This window comes from Trichosurus vulpecula, chromosome 1, assembly GCF_011100635.1.
Source record: "Trichosurus vulpecula isolate mTriVul1 chromosome 1, mTriVul1.pri, whole genome shotgun sequence".
In the NCBI taxonomy this organism is placed as follows: domain Eukaryota; kingdom Metazoa; phylum Chordata; class Mammalia; order Diprotodontia; family Phalangeridae; genus Trichosurus; species Trichosurus vulpecula.
Window position 1 is genome coordinate 277,672,593 of NC_050573.1, and position 18,508 is coordinate 277,691,100.

The following is an 18,508-nucleotide window of genomic DNA, read 5'->3' on the forward strand; positions in this document are numbered from 1 at the left end:
ATTCTTCTCTTTTGCTAAAGTATGTCCTTTTCTCTATAACTTTCAGGGGGTCCAAGGTCAAGTGGTTCTTGAATTGGGTAAGCAGTATTATCTCTCTTATTGATTTGCCAACACCTTTTTATTTACCTCCCATACAGAACACTGGAAGAGCCTAGAAAATAAATACCAGAACTCAATCCAATCAATAGGACAGTTGCTATAGGTGTGTGAATGATATGACTTCTGTGGTATTATTGAGGATCCATCAGCCTGAATCAAGGTATCATTGTCCTGACAAACATCCACTGGGGACAGCACTGGTAAAGATATTCATAGAGTTCAATAATAATAATAATAATAATAATAATAATAATGCAGCTAATAACATTTACATAGTACTTACTTTGTGCCAGGTACTGTACTAAGTGGCTTATAATTATTACCTCATTTGATCATTTGATTTAGTATTTTCCTGGTAAGGAGCAATGAGAAGAACCTGCTTTAGCATCATAACAAAAGGAAACAAATGTATTATGAGCAAAGGAAGTATTCAAATTTCCTCTTCCATTCATCTTTCATTATTCAAGCTTTTTATTGATGATGTACTATAAGAATGGCACCATTTTACTGTAAGTGATCCTGGTGATGGTTCAATCACCCACAGTACTATATGCTGCGTACTTCAGTCTTCCTGATTCCAAGCTCAGTCTCTATCCACTGCACCACCCAACTGCATACTCTTCCACTTACTACCTCTCTAACCTTGAGCGAATCACTTCATGCGTCTGACCTTTATTTTCTTGTGATCTCTGAGAGCCCTTCTGGATCCAAATCTATAATCTTATGAAATAGCTCTTGATTCTTAGAAGTTATGATAATAATTATAGCTTAAGGATGAGAGGATGTTAGCCATCATCCAGTCTAACATCTAAGGCTCAAGTCATTTAACTTCTCTGGGTTTCAATTCCTCATCTGTTAAAGAAGGGAGTTGGACCTGCTAGCCTCTGTGGTCTCTGTAAGAAATGTATCCATAGGCCTATGGAATAAATAACAATGCATCTTTTCCTCAATACATTTGTTTGCTAAGATGTGTCTTTCTTTGGTCGTTCCTTCCTTCCTTTTCCCTCCTTTTCTCTTCCCTCCTTTCTCCTCCTCATCCCTTTCTTTCTTGCTCTCAGGGGCTCACCATATTAGTGGTGGCTTAAAGTGAGCACCCAATCAGCTATACTGCAACTCAGAGCTCCCAAACTCAAGTGATCCATCCATTCGCAGCTGAGATATATCTTTTTAAAGAGAATATTTTTCAAGGTGCTTGTTAATTAAGTATAATTAATTTCAAGAATGCAATATTTATTTTAGACATTAGTAGTAGTCATAAAAAGGAGTCATGACAGTTTTATCATTTTTAATTAATATTAATACTTATTTTTATTTAATTTTCACAAGGCTTGATTTTCTTGCCAGAGCTTTCCTCATTGGTACAAATGGAACATATATCCTCAGCCACTCATATAGTCCCTTGCATCTAGTAGGCACCATGGTGATGTTGGTTGAATTGAATTCGTTTCAATTGAATCATACCTGTCCTTACTATATTACAGGCTATTAAGAGCATCAGCCTGTTCTAGTTTTATTTCATGTTACTTCCTTTCATTTGATTTTCTAGTCATTCTAAAACAAGTTTTTTGCCCAGTCTTTAAATGATCCTTTTTCATTTTATTTATGTAGGTCATCTCTTTGCCTTCATTGTACTCTCCCTTCATCTCTACCTGTTGAAATCCTCTTTCTTTACGGCTAAACTCAAGGATCACTTCCCTTATGTTTCTGGTATTTTTTTCCAGCTGAGAGTGATCATTTCTCCTCAAATTTCCCTAGCACACTTTGGTTTGATCTCTCCGTTTCCCCAGCACATTGTACCTTACCTTATACTTATTTATGCAATGCCATTTTCCCCATTAGAGTGCAAACTCTTTGAAGGAAGGAGTATAGGTAGAAGTGATTTGTAAAATGCGGATTTCTATGTGACTTTAGGTCACTAGGATAATAGTATTTCAATCCTGAATTGCCCTAATAAGTGATCCTATCCAATCCCTTCATATTATAGGTGAGGAAGCTAATGCACAGAGAGGGGAAACAATTTGCCTAAGGTGATACAGGAGCAGAATTTATAGAATTTATACCTTGATGTTCAGACTCCAAACCCAATATTCTTCTCCCTAGCATTTTCTTTTCATATTTGATATTTAGAGGTAGTCTGGTATAGTAGATCAGGGGAGACATTGTGGTACACTGGGTTCACCTCACTGGGCCTCTGCTTACTCATCTACAAAGTGAGGGGGTTTATTTAGATCTTTTGTTTTCAAAATATGAGGGATCCTTAGGGGTCCCCAAGACTCTTTCATAGAATCTGGAAAGTGAAAAGTATTTTCATAATACTACTAAGATGCTTTTATTTCTAATACACTAAATATTGATAGATATAATCCTCATAAAACAGAAGTTCTTCAGAGGTCCTTAATAACTTTTAAGTGTATAAAGGGGTCTTGGGACCAAAGATTTTGAGGACTACTGGTTTAGATGATTTCTAAGGTGCCTTCTAGTTATAAAATTCTGCAGTACTTCATTATTTTTCAGTGTATCTGACTTAGTAAAATTACTTATTATATAATAGGAACACAAATTTTATTCAATTTATGTTATTCAATTTAAATATATCTGTCGACAACTAATTCAAATAAGGCTATTAATGTTAGAAAAGCACTCTATTACAGGAATAGGATGAAGGCTACTTAACCCACTATAATAAGAGGATATAATTTGAATGCTTTAATTTTTTTCTATTTTTATTTTAATCTATGAGGAGAAATAAATTGTTTGCATAGGAGATACACCTGGGAAATTTTGATACTCATAAGTTTCAGGCAGCTAGGTCGTTCAGTAGATAGAGTGCTGGATCTGGAGTCAGGAAGACTTGATGATACCAAGTTATCCATCTGACATTTACTAGTTGTGTGGTGCTGGACAAGTCACTCAACCTCTCAGTCACAGTCTCCTGATCTGTAAAATGGGAGTAATATTAGCTTTATCTTATGGGTTGTTGTGAAGCTAAAATGAGATGATATTTGCAAAGAGCTTTGTAAACACCAACATGATATAGAAATGTTAGCTTATTCTACCTTGTGAGATAGTAAAGGAGGTGTTTTGGAATTGAGTTCAACAGACATTAAGCACTTACTATATGAAAGGCACTATGTGAAATACTGGGAAAATTATCCTCTTTTACAGATGAGAAAAATCCTGGCCTACAAATCAAACTTTGTCAAATTATTATAAACATTCCTCTCTCTTTCATTTTAGCTCAGGATGTATCATTGGATATTGGGGGGAGGGGGAACTTCTAACACCGACATTCATATAAATAAAATTGACCCCTCTTTGTCTTTAGGAAGAGTCTAAACAATTAACACAGCAATTTATCCAGCCCTAATTTGTAGCATTTGCCAAATTCTGAGATATAAAGACTCACACTGAAAATTTTTAACAATTGGCTCTCACAAGCTGGAATGAACCATCTCTAGCACATTGCTGGACCTGGCCCATATGGCATAGACAGAAGAGGCCACAAGGCCATCAAAACAAACCCACCCAAAGAGGTGCAACTAGCAGAATTCGACTCAAGAAGTTGACCACAAAAGACCCAGAAAAAGTAAAGAGCCTAAGGAGCTTCTGAAGGATCAGAACAAAGTGACTTACAGATGATAGAGGAGAAATCACCAAGTTCCGAAGCCTGAGAGAAGAGTTGTCCAGTGGAAATCAAGGGATGAAGTAAAGAAATTAACTTTTCTCAGGCCATAACCAGTCAGTTTGGCACATGGCATAATCCAGGAAGCCTGAGTTGTGGGGTTTCAGAAGAAGATATCTGCCCAGGTTGAGATTTCCACATAATAACCAAGAACTGGAGAAGTTTTTTGTGTTTTGGAGTATTGAAGTTTTGGAGTATTGTATTGAATTCTGGCTGCCATATTTAAGGACAGCAACAAGCTGGAGACTGCATAGAAGAAGGTAGTCAGCTTGCTGAGGAAACTCTAAATTATGTTGCACCAGGCTCTGTTTAAAGAATATGGAATACTTAGCTTAGAGAAGATTTAGGTGGATATGCTAGCTGTGATTATTATATTTAAATATCTTTTATTTGGAAGAGGGATTAGATATCTTCCTGATCCCAAAGGGCAGAACTGTAGAGAGAGGTTTTGGCTTACTTGAAGGAAAAATTTCCAAAGGCTTAGAGCTATCCTTTCCAAAGTGGAATGTCTTACATTAACAAACAGCACATTCCTCATCACTAGAGATCAACTGATAGCAGTTGGTAGTTTGTCAGGAAAATTGTAGTGGATATTACTATTCAGGCTTGACTAGATGAATGTAAAAGAGCACAGATATATCGTGAAAGGAGCTATATTTCCAATCCAGATTCACTGATTATTTCCATTGTGACCCTTGGCAAGTCACTCAACCTCTCTGAATCTGTCTTTTTCTATAAAATGAAGAGGGTGGATTAAATTATTTCTAATGACCTAGTGTTAAATCTATTATCCTACTGTCTTGCCTGAGATAGCCATGAATTCTGACCCTTTTATGCTTTTTTAGGAGGCAGTGTTCAAAATAAAAGTAATGCTTCAAAGTCAACACCAAACAGGTTAAGTCTATAGTTGATCATTATTATCATCCCTCCCTGATTATTTTAGTGTTGTCTCCTTTGATAGTGGGTCAAAATAAATACCTCAACAGTAGTAGCAGGGTGAATTCAATGGAAAGTGGTGGTGTCCTTTCACTCCCTTGAATTCTCTGGTACAATTTTAAGTATTTTATTAATTTATTGACCAGGATTGTATATACTGTGTTCAGAGTGATGCTAATTTTGAGAGGTATGGTCCTTATCTGCATGGAACTTATATATGCTATTTCATATGCATGGAATGCCCACTCTTCCCTATTTCACTAATACAAATCCTACTCAGCTTTTACAAACCAGCTAAATTTCTCTGTCCTACACGAAATCTTCCCAATTCTCCCTACAAATAAATGATCTTCCCCTCCTTAGACATTACATAATTAAAAAAATTATGATGGATTTCTGTTTTGAAATCTCCTACATTTCTCAGTGTATCTCTCCTTTAACAATTTCCAGAGAGCTATACTTTATACTCACAGGTCCTTTTTTTTTAATTTCAATTTATTTATTTAACATATTTGGTTTTCAGCATTGATTTTCACAACAGTTTGAATTACAAATTTTCTCCCCATTTCTACCCTCCCCCCCACTCCAAGATGGCTTTTGTATGTACTTTTTTAATGAATTTAGGATCATAGGATTTATCATGTTTAATTTTCTATCATTTTGTGTGTGTGTGTTTATCATACTCTATAAGCTCCATAAGAGTAGAGAATTTGTATTATTTAATGTTTTATCTCCTTCAATACCTACAAAAGGGTTTTACACATAGTAACATAAATAAATATTTAATGATTGGAACTGTCAAATTAAGGAATATCTGATATCAAATTCTGAAGTCTTATAAACCAGTGTTTTGTCCATTATCACCACTCCTTTAAAAAAATGGTCAACCTGTAGAAATGCATAGCATTGATAAAGTTAAGTGAATCTTGAGATCATGGAGATGTTATAGATTAAGGTTCATTTGTTTTTAAAGAAAGGGAATGCTTTGAACCTTCACCGATTGTTCCTAATATACTGAGCCTAGAAGTAAAATTTCTCTAGTTAATAGAATATTTTAAAGGAAGTACATCTGCATTCATTCCAACTATGTGGGATAAGCACATAAGAAAGAAGAGAGACATTAGGTGCTATATCTTAAATAATTTTCTAAATGCTAAAGCAATTTAAACCAATATAAATCATCTATCCCTGCTCATTGACCATTCTATGCAACAGTTTATTGCCTTTCACCTATTGTCATGCTATTGTGTGCACTATTAATAAATTTCATGAACCTTTTGTACACACATATACATAGTAAAAAGGTTAACTTTAGCCCAACCTGTCAAAAATATCTCATTTCAAATGACTGGAGTCTAAAGTAATGAAGTTTCATTAAATTGAACTCAGGGAAGAGTAAATTTCTGTACCTTTCCTTCCTCTTCTATAAACCAACTACATTTTTATGAAGAAAAATAAAGTCACTTCGATACTATATTTTTTTTATTTAGAATGTGAAAGCAGCATTATATCAATTTCTAAACCTATAGCATTATTTTAAAGTCCTGTAACAGTCATCTTTTACATAAAAAAGATGAACGTCTTTCCACAGAAATGGAGGAATAATTAGGCTTCTTGAAATCAACTGTTTTGAAGGAAAAGATAATGAAACAATTTTGAAACTAAAAATCTTGTAAATACTAATGAGCACATGTGGAGCATGTTATACAAACACACAGATCAAAGTTCTTTTCGTTCTATTTTTGTTGATGCATTATGTTTTTACATCAATTTCACTTATAAATTTATCTCTCCTTCTGCCCACCACATAATGCAGTGATCCATTCCTTGAAACAAAAATAAAATCAGAAAGGGCAAAAAATCAGTAAAACTAGTCAACTGCATCTGACAGTAAATAATATAGTCCACACTTAGAGCAGCTCCCTGCCTCAGCAGTGAATGGAGGCAGGTTCATTTTAGTTTGAGATTTTTTTTGGTGATTATAAAAATCATCTCTCCAGCATAAGTTGAGAATTGTAAAATGATTCAAATCTAATTAACCCTAAAAGCCTTATTTTTTAAAGTATAAAAAACTGGAAAATATTTAAATTATTAAAAGCTACTTAAAAATAAAATCTTCTTAACCTTACTTTAATATGAAAAAGAAAGTAGATTCACACAGTCCCTGTGAACTACAATGAAGTACAATCCTGTAATTTGAACATCTTTGGAGAAATATTGAATCATCCAGGAGTTTTCACTTAGAGACTTTAGGATCTTAAACTTGCAGATAAAAATGATTCTCTAGTTGATTAATATCTTTATGAAGTAATATCAATCTCTTTTCAGTTTTAACCAATTTTAATCAATGAGCTTCTTAGGTTCCATGTGGAGGAGCTAAGTCATTAGGTCATGACTAGCCTTCAACTACCTTGGCCAGGTGGTGATCACAGATGAACATTATTTAGGAAAGGCATACAACAACTCTGAAAAGAAAGAATTAGAGCTAGAAAGTTACAAAAATTGTTACCTAGGGGCCAGACTTAATATACATTCTTTGTTGAAAATACAAAGTGTCCTTTCTGGGGGAAAAAAAGCATCATTGAAATTCAACATGCTTTCAATTGTTTGTAGTTCTAGGGGATAGGGGATTACATGAATAATTGAAATCCACATATAATCTCCAAGTGCATTTTAGCCATTTCTTATTCAACTTTTTCCCCCTACCAAGTCCTTTACTAGAGGTGGCAAGAAGGAGTAAAATAAAATAATTTGAGTATATTTTCCCTGCTTCACCTCTGTTGGAGGTACAAAGATGAGCAGCAGGTAAAATGAGGGGGAAAAGGCAAAAAGGAATATAATTCACAAATAAAATTCAACCAAATAATGTGGGTGATTGACATCCTTGCAGCCCTTGTATAGAAAGAATGTGGAGATTGGTTGGGCTCTGGTTGATAGAATTTCATCTTTAAGGTGGTGTGACAGCTGGTCAGCAAAGAAGTGGGTGTCAGTCGGGAAACAGCAAAAATTGTCAGTAAAATGCTTCATTCAGGATTGCTTTATATTACATACATTCCTGATCTCTCCTTAGTTATTCCTCTAGCTGTTAGTTATTCCCTTCTCTCCATTCCCTCATTTCCGCTACCCAAGTTCATGGATCCAAATGGAGTATTGTTAAGAGATCCTTAACAGCTTTCCTTCCTTTCAGTCTCTCCCATCTCCATTCAATCCTTCATAAAGCTCCTGAAATAATCTTCTGTATGTATAGCTCTTCTCATGAACAAGAGGAGGGTGTACTTCCAAGAATGGGAGTGTTGTTCAGTAGTTTTTCAGTAGTGTCTGACACTTCATGATGGCATTTGGGGTTTTCTTGACAAAGATACTAGCCAGGTTTGCCATTTCCTTCTCCAGCTCATTTTACAAATGAGGAAACTGAGGCAAACAGGGTAATTGACTTGCCCAGGGTCATACAGCCAGTAAGTGTCTGAAATCAGATTTTTTACTTAAGAAGGTGAGTCTTCCTGGGGGAGGCAGAGCCAAGATGGCAGCTGGAAGGCAGGGACTGGCTTAAGCTCTATCCCAGGTCCCTCCAAAAACCTATAAAAATGGCTCTGAACAAATTCTAGTGCTGCAAAACCCACGAAATAGAAGAGGGAAGCAGGGCTCCAGCCCAGGACAGCCTTGTTGGGTGCCAGAAAAGGTCTATCCCACTGTGCTGGGAGTGGAGCTCAGCCCAGCATGGGCTGCACCAGGACCAACCAGACCAGGAGTCAGGGAGAGCAGGCCTTGGAACCCTGAATCATTGAGCTGTGGAAGTTACCAAACTTTTCAACCCACAAACTCCAAAGACACCAGAGCAGGTTAGTGGAAAAACTGCTGGACCTGAGTAAGAGCCGTTGGCCCCAGCCCCACGGGCTGCAAAGGTGGTACAGTGCTGCTGGCAGCAGTAGCAAGAAACTCCTGAAGTTGCTTCCTGCCCCAGGCCCACCCAGTGGGGGGAATTAAGCAGCGGATCAGAGCGGGAGTGCAGAACTTGCTTTGCCCTGCTTGCATCTGGGTCATGGTCCTGGTTGTTCTTGGGGAAGGAGGAGAGCTGCTGTGGCAGAACTTGCTGTGTAGAAGTAGGTCTGAAAACAGCAACACAGCCCCTCAAGCTTGGGACAAAGTACTCTCTACTCTAAAAGAAGTCATACTCTGACAAAAAGCTCAAGAGTCAAGTAGTTGGCTGGGAAAGTGAACAGGCAGCAAAAATGGATTGGGACTCAGACTTCAGAATATTTCTTTGGTGACAAAGATGAAAGCATACAGCCAGAAGAAGTAAACAAAATAAAAGAGCCTACATCAAAAGCCTCCAAGAAAAATATGAATTGGTCTCAGGCCATGGAAGAGCTCAAAAATGATTTCAAAAAGCAAGCAAGAGAAGTAGAGGAAAAATTGGGAAGAGAAATGAGAGTGATACAAGAAAATCATGAAAAGCAAGTCAATGACTTGCTAAAGGAAAGCCAAAAAAATAATGAAGAAAATAACACTTTAAAAAATAGACTAATCCAAATGGCAAAAGAGCTCCAAAAAGTCAATGAGGAGAAGAATGCCTTGAAATGCAGAATTAGCCAAATGGAAAAGGAGGTCCAAAAGAGCACTGAAGAAAATACCACCTTAAAAACTAGATTGGAGCAAGTGGAAGCTAGTGACTTTATGAGAAATCAAGATATTATAAAACAGAAACAAAAGAATGAAAAAATGGAAGACACTGTGAAATATTTCATTGGAAAAACCACTGACCTGGAGAATAGATCCAGGAAAGATAATTTAAAAATTATTGGATTACCTGAAAGCCATGATCAAAAAAGAGCCTAGATATCATCTTTCAAGAAATTATCAAGGAAAACTGCCCTGATATTCTAAAACCAGAGGGTAAAATAGAAATCGAAATAATCCACCTATTGCCTCTTGAAAAAGATCCCAAAAAGAAAACTCCTAGGAATATTGTTTCAAAATTCCAGAGTTCCCAGGTTAAGGAGAAAATACTGCAAGCAACCAGAAAGAAATAATCTGAGTATTGTGGAAACACAATCAGGATAATACAAGATCTTGCAGCTTCCACATTAAGGGATCAAAGGGCTTAGAATATGACATTCCAGAGGTCAAAGGAGCGAGGATTAAAACCAAGAATCACCTGCCCAGAAAAACTGAGTATAATGCTCCAAGGCAAAATATGGACTTTCAATAAAAATAGATGGCTATCAAGCTTTCTCAGTGAAAAGACCAGAGCTGAATAGAAAATTTGACTTTCAAATACAAGAATCAAGAGAAGCATGAAAAGGTAAACAAGAAAGAGAAATCATAAGGGACTTACTAAAGTTGAACCATTTTGTTTACATTCCTACGTAGAAAGTTGATGTGTATAATTCATGAGACGCTTTTCATCATTAGGGTAGTTGAAGGGAATATACATACATACATACATACATATATATATACATACATGTACATATACACATATATACATATAGACATGCATATAAATGTGTATATATACATATATGTATATATATACATATATATGTATAGACAGAGGGCACAGGGTGAGTTGAATATGAAGGGATGATGTCTAAAAATAAAATTAAGGGGTGAGAGAGGAATATATTGAGAGAGGGAGAAGGGGAGAGATAGAATGGGGTAAATTATCTCACATAAAAGTGGAAAGAAAAGGCAGTTCTGTTGGAAGGGAAGATGGGGCAGGTGAGGGGGAATGAGTGAATCTTGCTCTCATCACATTTGACTTTAAGAGGAAATAACATACACACTCAATTGGGTATCTTACCCCACAGGAAAGTAGGGGGAAGGGGATAAAAAAGCAGGGACTATAGAAAGGAGGGCAGATGGGGGGGAGGTAATGAAAAGCAAACACTTTCGAAAAGGGACAGGGTGAAGGGAGAAAATTGAATAAAGGGGGACAGGATAGGATGGAAGGAAATATAGTTAGTCTTTCACAACATGATGTTTATGGAAGTCTTTTGCATAATGATACATGTGTGGCCTATGTTGAATTGCTTGCCTTCTTAGGGAGGGTGTGGGAAGGGAAGAGGGGAGAGAATTTGGAACTCAAAGTTTTAAAAGCAGATCCTCAAAAAAAAGTTGTTTTGCATGCAACTGGGAAATAAGATATACAGGTAATGGGGCATAGAAACCTATCTTGCCCTACAAGAAAATAATGGGCAAGGGGATGGGGGGGAGTGGGGAGACAGAAGGGAGGGCTGACTGGGGAATGAGGCAATCAGAACATATGCCATCTTGAAATGGGGGGCAGGGTAGAAATGGGGAGAAAATTTGTAACTCAAAATCTTGTGGAAATCAATGCTGAAAACTAAAAATATTAAATAATAATTTGCTAAAAAAAAAATGATGAGTCTTCCTGCCTTGGGTCTGAACACTCTTATCTATCCACTGTGCTACCTAGCTGCCAAGAATGAGAGTAGGTTTATGCAAATGCACGGAGGCAAGATAAGGAAATATGAGACTAGAAAAACATTTAGTACTCTAGGTTGAGCTGGAAGGTAATAATGATAGCTGACATATAGTGTTTAAAGGTTTATAGAATGTGCTATGTAAATGACCCCTCCCCTTCCTAAGACCACCTAAACATGCTTCTGTCTGTTACTAATCTGCCTGCTAAACCTTGTGACTATCCTTGAATTCCCCCATTGCCCCTCAAAAGAAGTCATTAGGCTTGCCGGCATTTGACAAGGTTGACATATTTGACAAGGTTGACATATTTAAATAAAGTCATTATATCTTCACTTTGCTTTCTCATTTAGCCACATTCTACATGCTGCATTGAAAATATCCATTAAAAAAGACCACTGATTCTCAAAGATTTTAAACACAATTCTGAAGGAAATTATACTAGCTATGATGTGTAAGACTTAGCCCAAGGATCTGCATAGAGTTTTAAAGGAAGTCTTTCAGGCAGAAGTGCCTAAGATCCCTTAGACTGAAGGATAAGTAAAGAAAAATTAGACTGGTCTTTTCTCTCTTTCTGGGTTTAAAATGGCATCCCTATTCAGGTATTTAGCATTTTCCACAGTTATACAGCTATACTTCAAGAGAAAATGGGGCTTTGTTTACTGGCTCTAGGGTAAATTAATGCTTCCCAGGGCCAAGGTTTGAGTCTGTAATCATGCTGGTTTGACACTGTCACTTTTGGTTGCCTTTATCCTTCTTTCCTAGCTCTCCCTGAAAACTCAAACACTGTGTAGATAATAGAATTCTGTCTTTGGATCTGTTTAGGTTACTTTCCCTTTCGGCTACACCCTCCAACTTTTGGTCTATCCATCAGCCAAGACGAAGCATCATATTCACACACACCCTACACACACACACACACACACACACACAGAATTGTATTATGAAAATGTTTGGTATGTGATGTTTGACCAAGACATTGAATATTTAAGGTGTGCCAGGAATGTCAAATTATATATGATTTCTAATGTCAGTTGATTCTTTGTCAGTGCAAAACCAAAATCTTTTTGCAAAAGTCATTTGATCTACTGTTGTAGATGCATTGCCTTAGATTAGACATTTGTTGTATCTTCTAATATTTCTTGAGAATTTGGATGAATGAAAGTAGCATAAGGTTAGAAGTCAAGCTTACTTTATCTGTTAAAGACACATCAGACTTTACGAACCTCAGTTCTAGCCAAGTCGCTATATCCCAATTTATATCAGTATTTGACTGGAAACACTAACAAATAGAAAGAGTATAAAATATTTAAAGCCTAGGAAACACTCAAGACTGTCAAAATGATCTATTTTACACATATGGCACTCAGCTATTGCTTTTAGGACAGGTTTTGTAGTTTTACACTCACTATAGCTAGAATTGCTGCTTTCTTATATTTTATTGAATTCTATCATAAAAATAACAATAAACTTCTGACTATACTTTAATGGTTTGGCTTTTCTTACTCTCTAGCCTTTGGATAGTACATATCTCATTTAGAAAGGCAAAATACTTTCTCTTAATGAACAATTTTAAAATATTGGGGAAAAAACTAGAAAAATAAAATTGTTGTTTAGGGAAGAAAAGCAAAATCTATCCTATTAATGCCTGACTACTTTTGTGTCTTGCTGGGCTGTCAGGAATACCTTCACCCCCGCTTATTCAAATTCTAACAAGACATATTGTGATTTCTAAAGTCCATATTCGTGCTGAAGGAAAACCAGTATGGCTTGCCACATGTAGTCTTTTCATGCTAGGATTGCCACTCATCATTAAAAGATTCAGGCTCTGAGAGATGAAGAATGTGTTTTGCTGAATGATAGTGAATTAGTATTCCAGAAGATCTTCTTAGGGAAAAACAAAAATAAAAGTAATTAATGAAAAGATAACAGACCCCAAATAAAGAAATACTAAAACCCCAACTAAACAGAATCCCATAATCATTGAAGTTAAATTAGATTACTTGTCATTTAGGATCAATGGTGTTTCTTTTAGTTTTAGGTAGTAATTGTTTTTTGATGTATTCTAATTGCTATTTTCATCTACTTCTGAATTCTCATTCCCATGATACCTACACAATATTCTAACTCCTACCCCCCCTCCAAGTTGCTGGCAGTTTGACCAAGTTCAAAGAGTGCTAGTCTGTGAGTTAGAAAAATGAGATTCTAAGTCTTTGTACCACTTAGTACTAATTGTGTGAACTTGGACCAATCACTGAACTTCACCCTATCATGAAGAACTTATGACCCAATCCATAAAAAACTAATGAAGTAAATAAAATCAATTAAGATGAATTTTGATGGCCTTTCCAAAAATATCTGGAAATTTCTACTCTAAAAATGCAGAAAACTTTGATAAAGTTAAGCTTTGAATCAGCCTACCTCTGCAGTGTTTAATTTGAAGGAAGTTAGCTATTTCTACTCTGATTAATTTAGACTAATACTGATAGTTTGCATCAGTTATGTACTCAACAAGTATTTGGTATGTGCTTGGTATGTAACTGGTTCATCTACATTTACTAAAATTCACCCTATAGGTTGGTAGGACACCTGAAAAGACATGAGATGAATTTTTTTTTAAATTACCCTAGGAACTCTTAGTCAACTGAGATGGAGAAAAATATGAACAGAAATGGCTTTCTGTCCCCATCATCCACTGCTTTGAGGTTTCACCCCTCCTTTTGATCTCTGGTTCAGCTCCAATCACTTTGGCCACTGAGGATGTACTGCCATCCACTGGCCCTAGACATCCCTTTTCATCCCCGTTGGCTTGACATTTTTGGCTGTCAATTACCACGAAGCCTCAACCCTTGGCTTCAACCTCTATTCCTAATGGTTGCCACCATACCGCAGCTAGAAAAAGAATTTCTTCATTATCTGGATGGGAATTCCAGTCTGGGGGTCAGGTCACAGATAAGATAAGGTGGGAAATTCAGATGTAGCAGGAAATGTTGGGGAGAAAAAGCCAAAAGCAATTTATCCACTTGGAAAATCCTAAATGTAATTAAGATGATCAAAAGAACCACTGCCCTTCATTCTCTCAGTCTCTTCTTCTGTCTCTGTCTATCTCTCTGTGTTTCTGTGTCTCTTTCCAACTACTATAAATCAGAATTAGCCAACAGCATTCTTATTCTGCTTCCCCATGACAAAAGATGCATCTTTTCTGGATTTTTCCTGTGATGGCAGTGTGATTCAGTTGAGAGCCAGAATTACAAATTCCTGCTAAAGAAACCTTGATCCAAGCTTGATTCTGAAGACCTAACTTTGCCTTTTAAAAGTACCCAAAATGGGTACAACACTTTATACTTTAAAAGCACTTTTGCATTCATTGAAACATCTCAATAATAGCCTAATAAAATAGATAGGAAAGTATTTTTAATCAGTTTTCTGCATGAGGAAACTGACACAAAAAGTGGTTGCTCACAGTTATGGCCAGTTAGGGATACAACCAAGACTAGGACCCAAGCCTCTTGACCCCTACTCTATTAATTTTTCTACTTCAAAAGGTATAATATGAAGGATTTACAATGCATTGTAAAACAATTTTTTTAAACATCAAAAACATTTACCTATTTAAATCCAATGATGAAGTTTTCCTTCAAGGGTTTATTTTGTTCCACCTTAAAAGAAATATTGCTGACATGCTTATGAACTATGACCATTTTTGAACAACCCATAGATATCACCCTAAACCAAGATTAAATGAAAGCAAAGAATTCTAACTACTACATTACTTTTGTTTCCCCCTTTTTACAAGCTTTAGGCCCCTCCCAGGTGTTCCATAGTCTGCTGTACATGGTTTATAAAAGTGATGACAATCCCCATACATAGTGGCAATGATAGGAGAAAGCATGAGAATGGACCTCAAAGGACTCAAGAATTCAATTTCTAAAGATTTAGATGCTTATCCAAAGCTTATATATATTCATACAAACATAACTTATATTAAAATTGGGATGGAAATTTGAGTAGCACATGTTTTCCTTTGAGATCCTGAGTACAGACAGGCAAACCAAATACTGTAATACATTTCCAGAATAGCATATGCATTGCAGCTAGCTGAAAGAAACAAATATTTCTAAATAGCATTCAAAAACATATGATTCTGGAAATTGCCCTCCGTAGTCTCATTTTTAGCATTAACTCCTCAAACCCATACAGAATAAAAATCTTCTTTCCAAGGTCACTAATGGCCTTCTAATTAGCTCTTCTTTTCTTTCCTGAAGTTACAAAATAATCCAGGAGAACTTTGACCTCTTTGGGCACCACTCATTTACCACTGATGATGGAAAGAAATAACTAAAAGTGACTGAACAACCATGCCCACTAGCATACTAACAAACACTGCTAGAAATGAGGGAATGATAATGCAGACATAATTATTTCAAATTGAGTTAAACTTTCACTGACTTTAAGAGATAAAGCCAAAATTCCTTGGCTTGACATTCAAAACCTGCCATCGTCTCATTCCAATTTGCCTTTTGAGCATGTGCATACACACACACACAGACACACACACACACACACAGACACACACACACACAGACACACACACACACAGACACACACACACACACAGACACAGACACAGACACAGACACACACACACACAGACACAGACACAGACACAGACACACACACACACACACACACACAGACACACACACACACACAGACACACACACATACATACACACACAATCAGCCTAAATATACTTAGGCCCAGAAAGTTGAAATTACTACTCCATGTTTTCATGGTGAGTAAAGATCAGTCTTGGGATCTGAATTCAGGGAACTTGATTTTCCTTCTTTTTTGATTTCTCCTAGCACATTTTCTGGACTTCTTCTTTGTATTCATCACACTCACACGTGTATCATAGTTATATGTGTCGTATCTCTGCTACTAGTTTGTAAATTTCTCGAAGACAGGGATGCTCTGGTTTTTCATTTTTATATCACAAGTGCCTAGCAAACTACCCTTAACAAAATAAGCATGTCCTAAGTGTTGAATTCAATGAAAGGATGACCTCTGTGCTCATTTGTACTTCTCTTCATTGGTCCGTCCCCTCAGAATGCCTCAGATGTAGGAGCTAACAGAGGCACATGGGACTGAACCAAACCAGGATAGAATCAGGTTGCAAGCACCCTGAGAACAAGTTCTTCCTAAGCTATTTACACTTCGTGGGCCTTTTGTTTGAAAGAACTTGTGAAATCTGACACAAAAATATTCACAGACCCCGAATACATAATTGGATCAAACAATGCATCATTTCAAGTCTTTGGCAAGAATAAAGTCTTATTATGAGTTTAGTGTTTCAGTAAACTAACCTTCTTAGTTGTGAAAAGATTTTCTTTTTAATACCAATCACACAGTGAAGAGAGAAGAAGAATTCAAGCTTATTAAAAGTAGAATTCACTTACCTGCTATTTCTGTTTCAAGGGATTATTTGTCAGTAAACTTGTGCTGGGCACTAGGTGGAAATAAACAAGGATGGAACATTCTTAAGATCACTAATGACCTTTCTATGAATGAAAATTCCTTTATAGTCATAGAAGGATTGGCTAAGCCAAGGATTAGTCATTATAGTTTTTCCTGGCCACAAAGTAATTATGACGCAGAGTTCAGAAAGTGAAATGGGAAAGAGTTCTGCCATGCGAAAAGAAAATATTAATAATAATTCTATAATAATTTTGAAGTGTAAGTGCACGTAATGATATAGTACACATAAAAAGATTCTATATTTACAAATATGGTAAGAAGTTACAAATTTATAATTTATGATGTTATATGCCAGTGAATCTATGCTTTATTGTTTCTGATATCTTAGCATCTTTAAATTGCATTTTGACAGTTAATATATAATTAATTCCATTTTCTTGAGAAGTTATTTCCTATTATTGTACTTTTGTATTCACAACAGCCTCAACTTGGGCCTAAAGTGATGTACGGCATGTATTTTTAAAACACATTAAAGTAAATTAAAATTAAATTTGTTTTCATAATTGTTTGATAGCTTGGGGAAACCCCATGAAATAATTAGAGATCCCCTGTTGTGTTACAAAATCAGGAAAGTGAATTACTATACTGAAAGTAGTAGATTTTTAGGGTGACAAATTCAAGTTGCTTTAATTTAATGCAGTATCAAGAATTTTCTTGAGGGGTAGTACAGGTGCATTTTGCTTTATGAAATAGATAAATTCTTAAGAAGTTGAAAGTAAATAAAATGTATGCAAATCTTATCAGTAGATAATATTTTAAATGCTCTGAGGGCTCACTGTTTAAAGGAAACCAGTGAGGAATTCTTCTGCAAAAAATCCTTTTGTAATCTAAACAACCATTAATTTCTTTTTATATTTGTAAGTTTGATTTTTGAACAGAGTGGATTTTCTTAAAATGAGACTCATGTGCATTACAAAATAATGTTATATATGTATCCTTCTGTTTTTCTTGTCAACTGAGATTTATATAAAGTGCTTGTTGTTCTTTGTTGTTGTTGCTGAGTTATGTCCAACACTTTGTGACCCTGTGGACCATCCAATATTATCGATGGGATTTTCTTGGCAAAAGTACTATAGTGGTTTGTCATTTCCTTCTCCAGTGGATTACAGCAAACAGAGGTTAAGTGATTTGCCCAAGGTCACACAGCTAGTAAATGTCTGAGGCTGGATTTGAACTCAGATCTTTCTGACTCCAGGCTCAGTGCTCTATCCACTGAGCAACCCAGCTGCCTCCATTCCATTCTAGCTGCTTTTATTCTTTAACATCCTATAAAATCCAAGCAGAATGTGGTCATTTTTAAAAGGAAAAAAACAGACTCTTCCTTCCTTTGGAGATTGATGCTTATATTAAAAAGTCTCAGAGTACAATGGAATGAGAATTGGCATCATAGGTACTGGGTCTAAATCGCACATCTACTACTAGGTTACCAGTGCAATATTATCCACTCTTGGCTTTTGCTTTCTCAATTGCAAAATGAAATGCTTAACTAAATGATACCTGTAGCACCTTCTACCTGTTAGTTTGTGAACCTATGACCTTTCTGTGGCATCTACATTGCGTTTTAGAAAATTGCTTCCTTTAAATTGCCAATTATCCAGAACAACTTCAATTATATAATCACCAATGATTATGTATATAATACAATAATTCTAACATTCTCTCTTAATTTTTTCTTTATATTTTTCATGTTTCTACAAAACCATATAGGGAGCACGGGCACTGGACATGGGTCTGGAGGACCTGTATTCAATTGCTCAGCTCCATCTTAGACTCTTACTAGCTGTTTGACCCTGAGCAAGTTCCTTAGC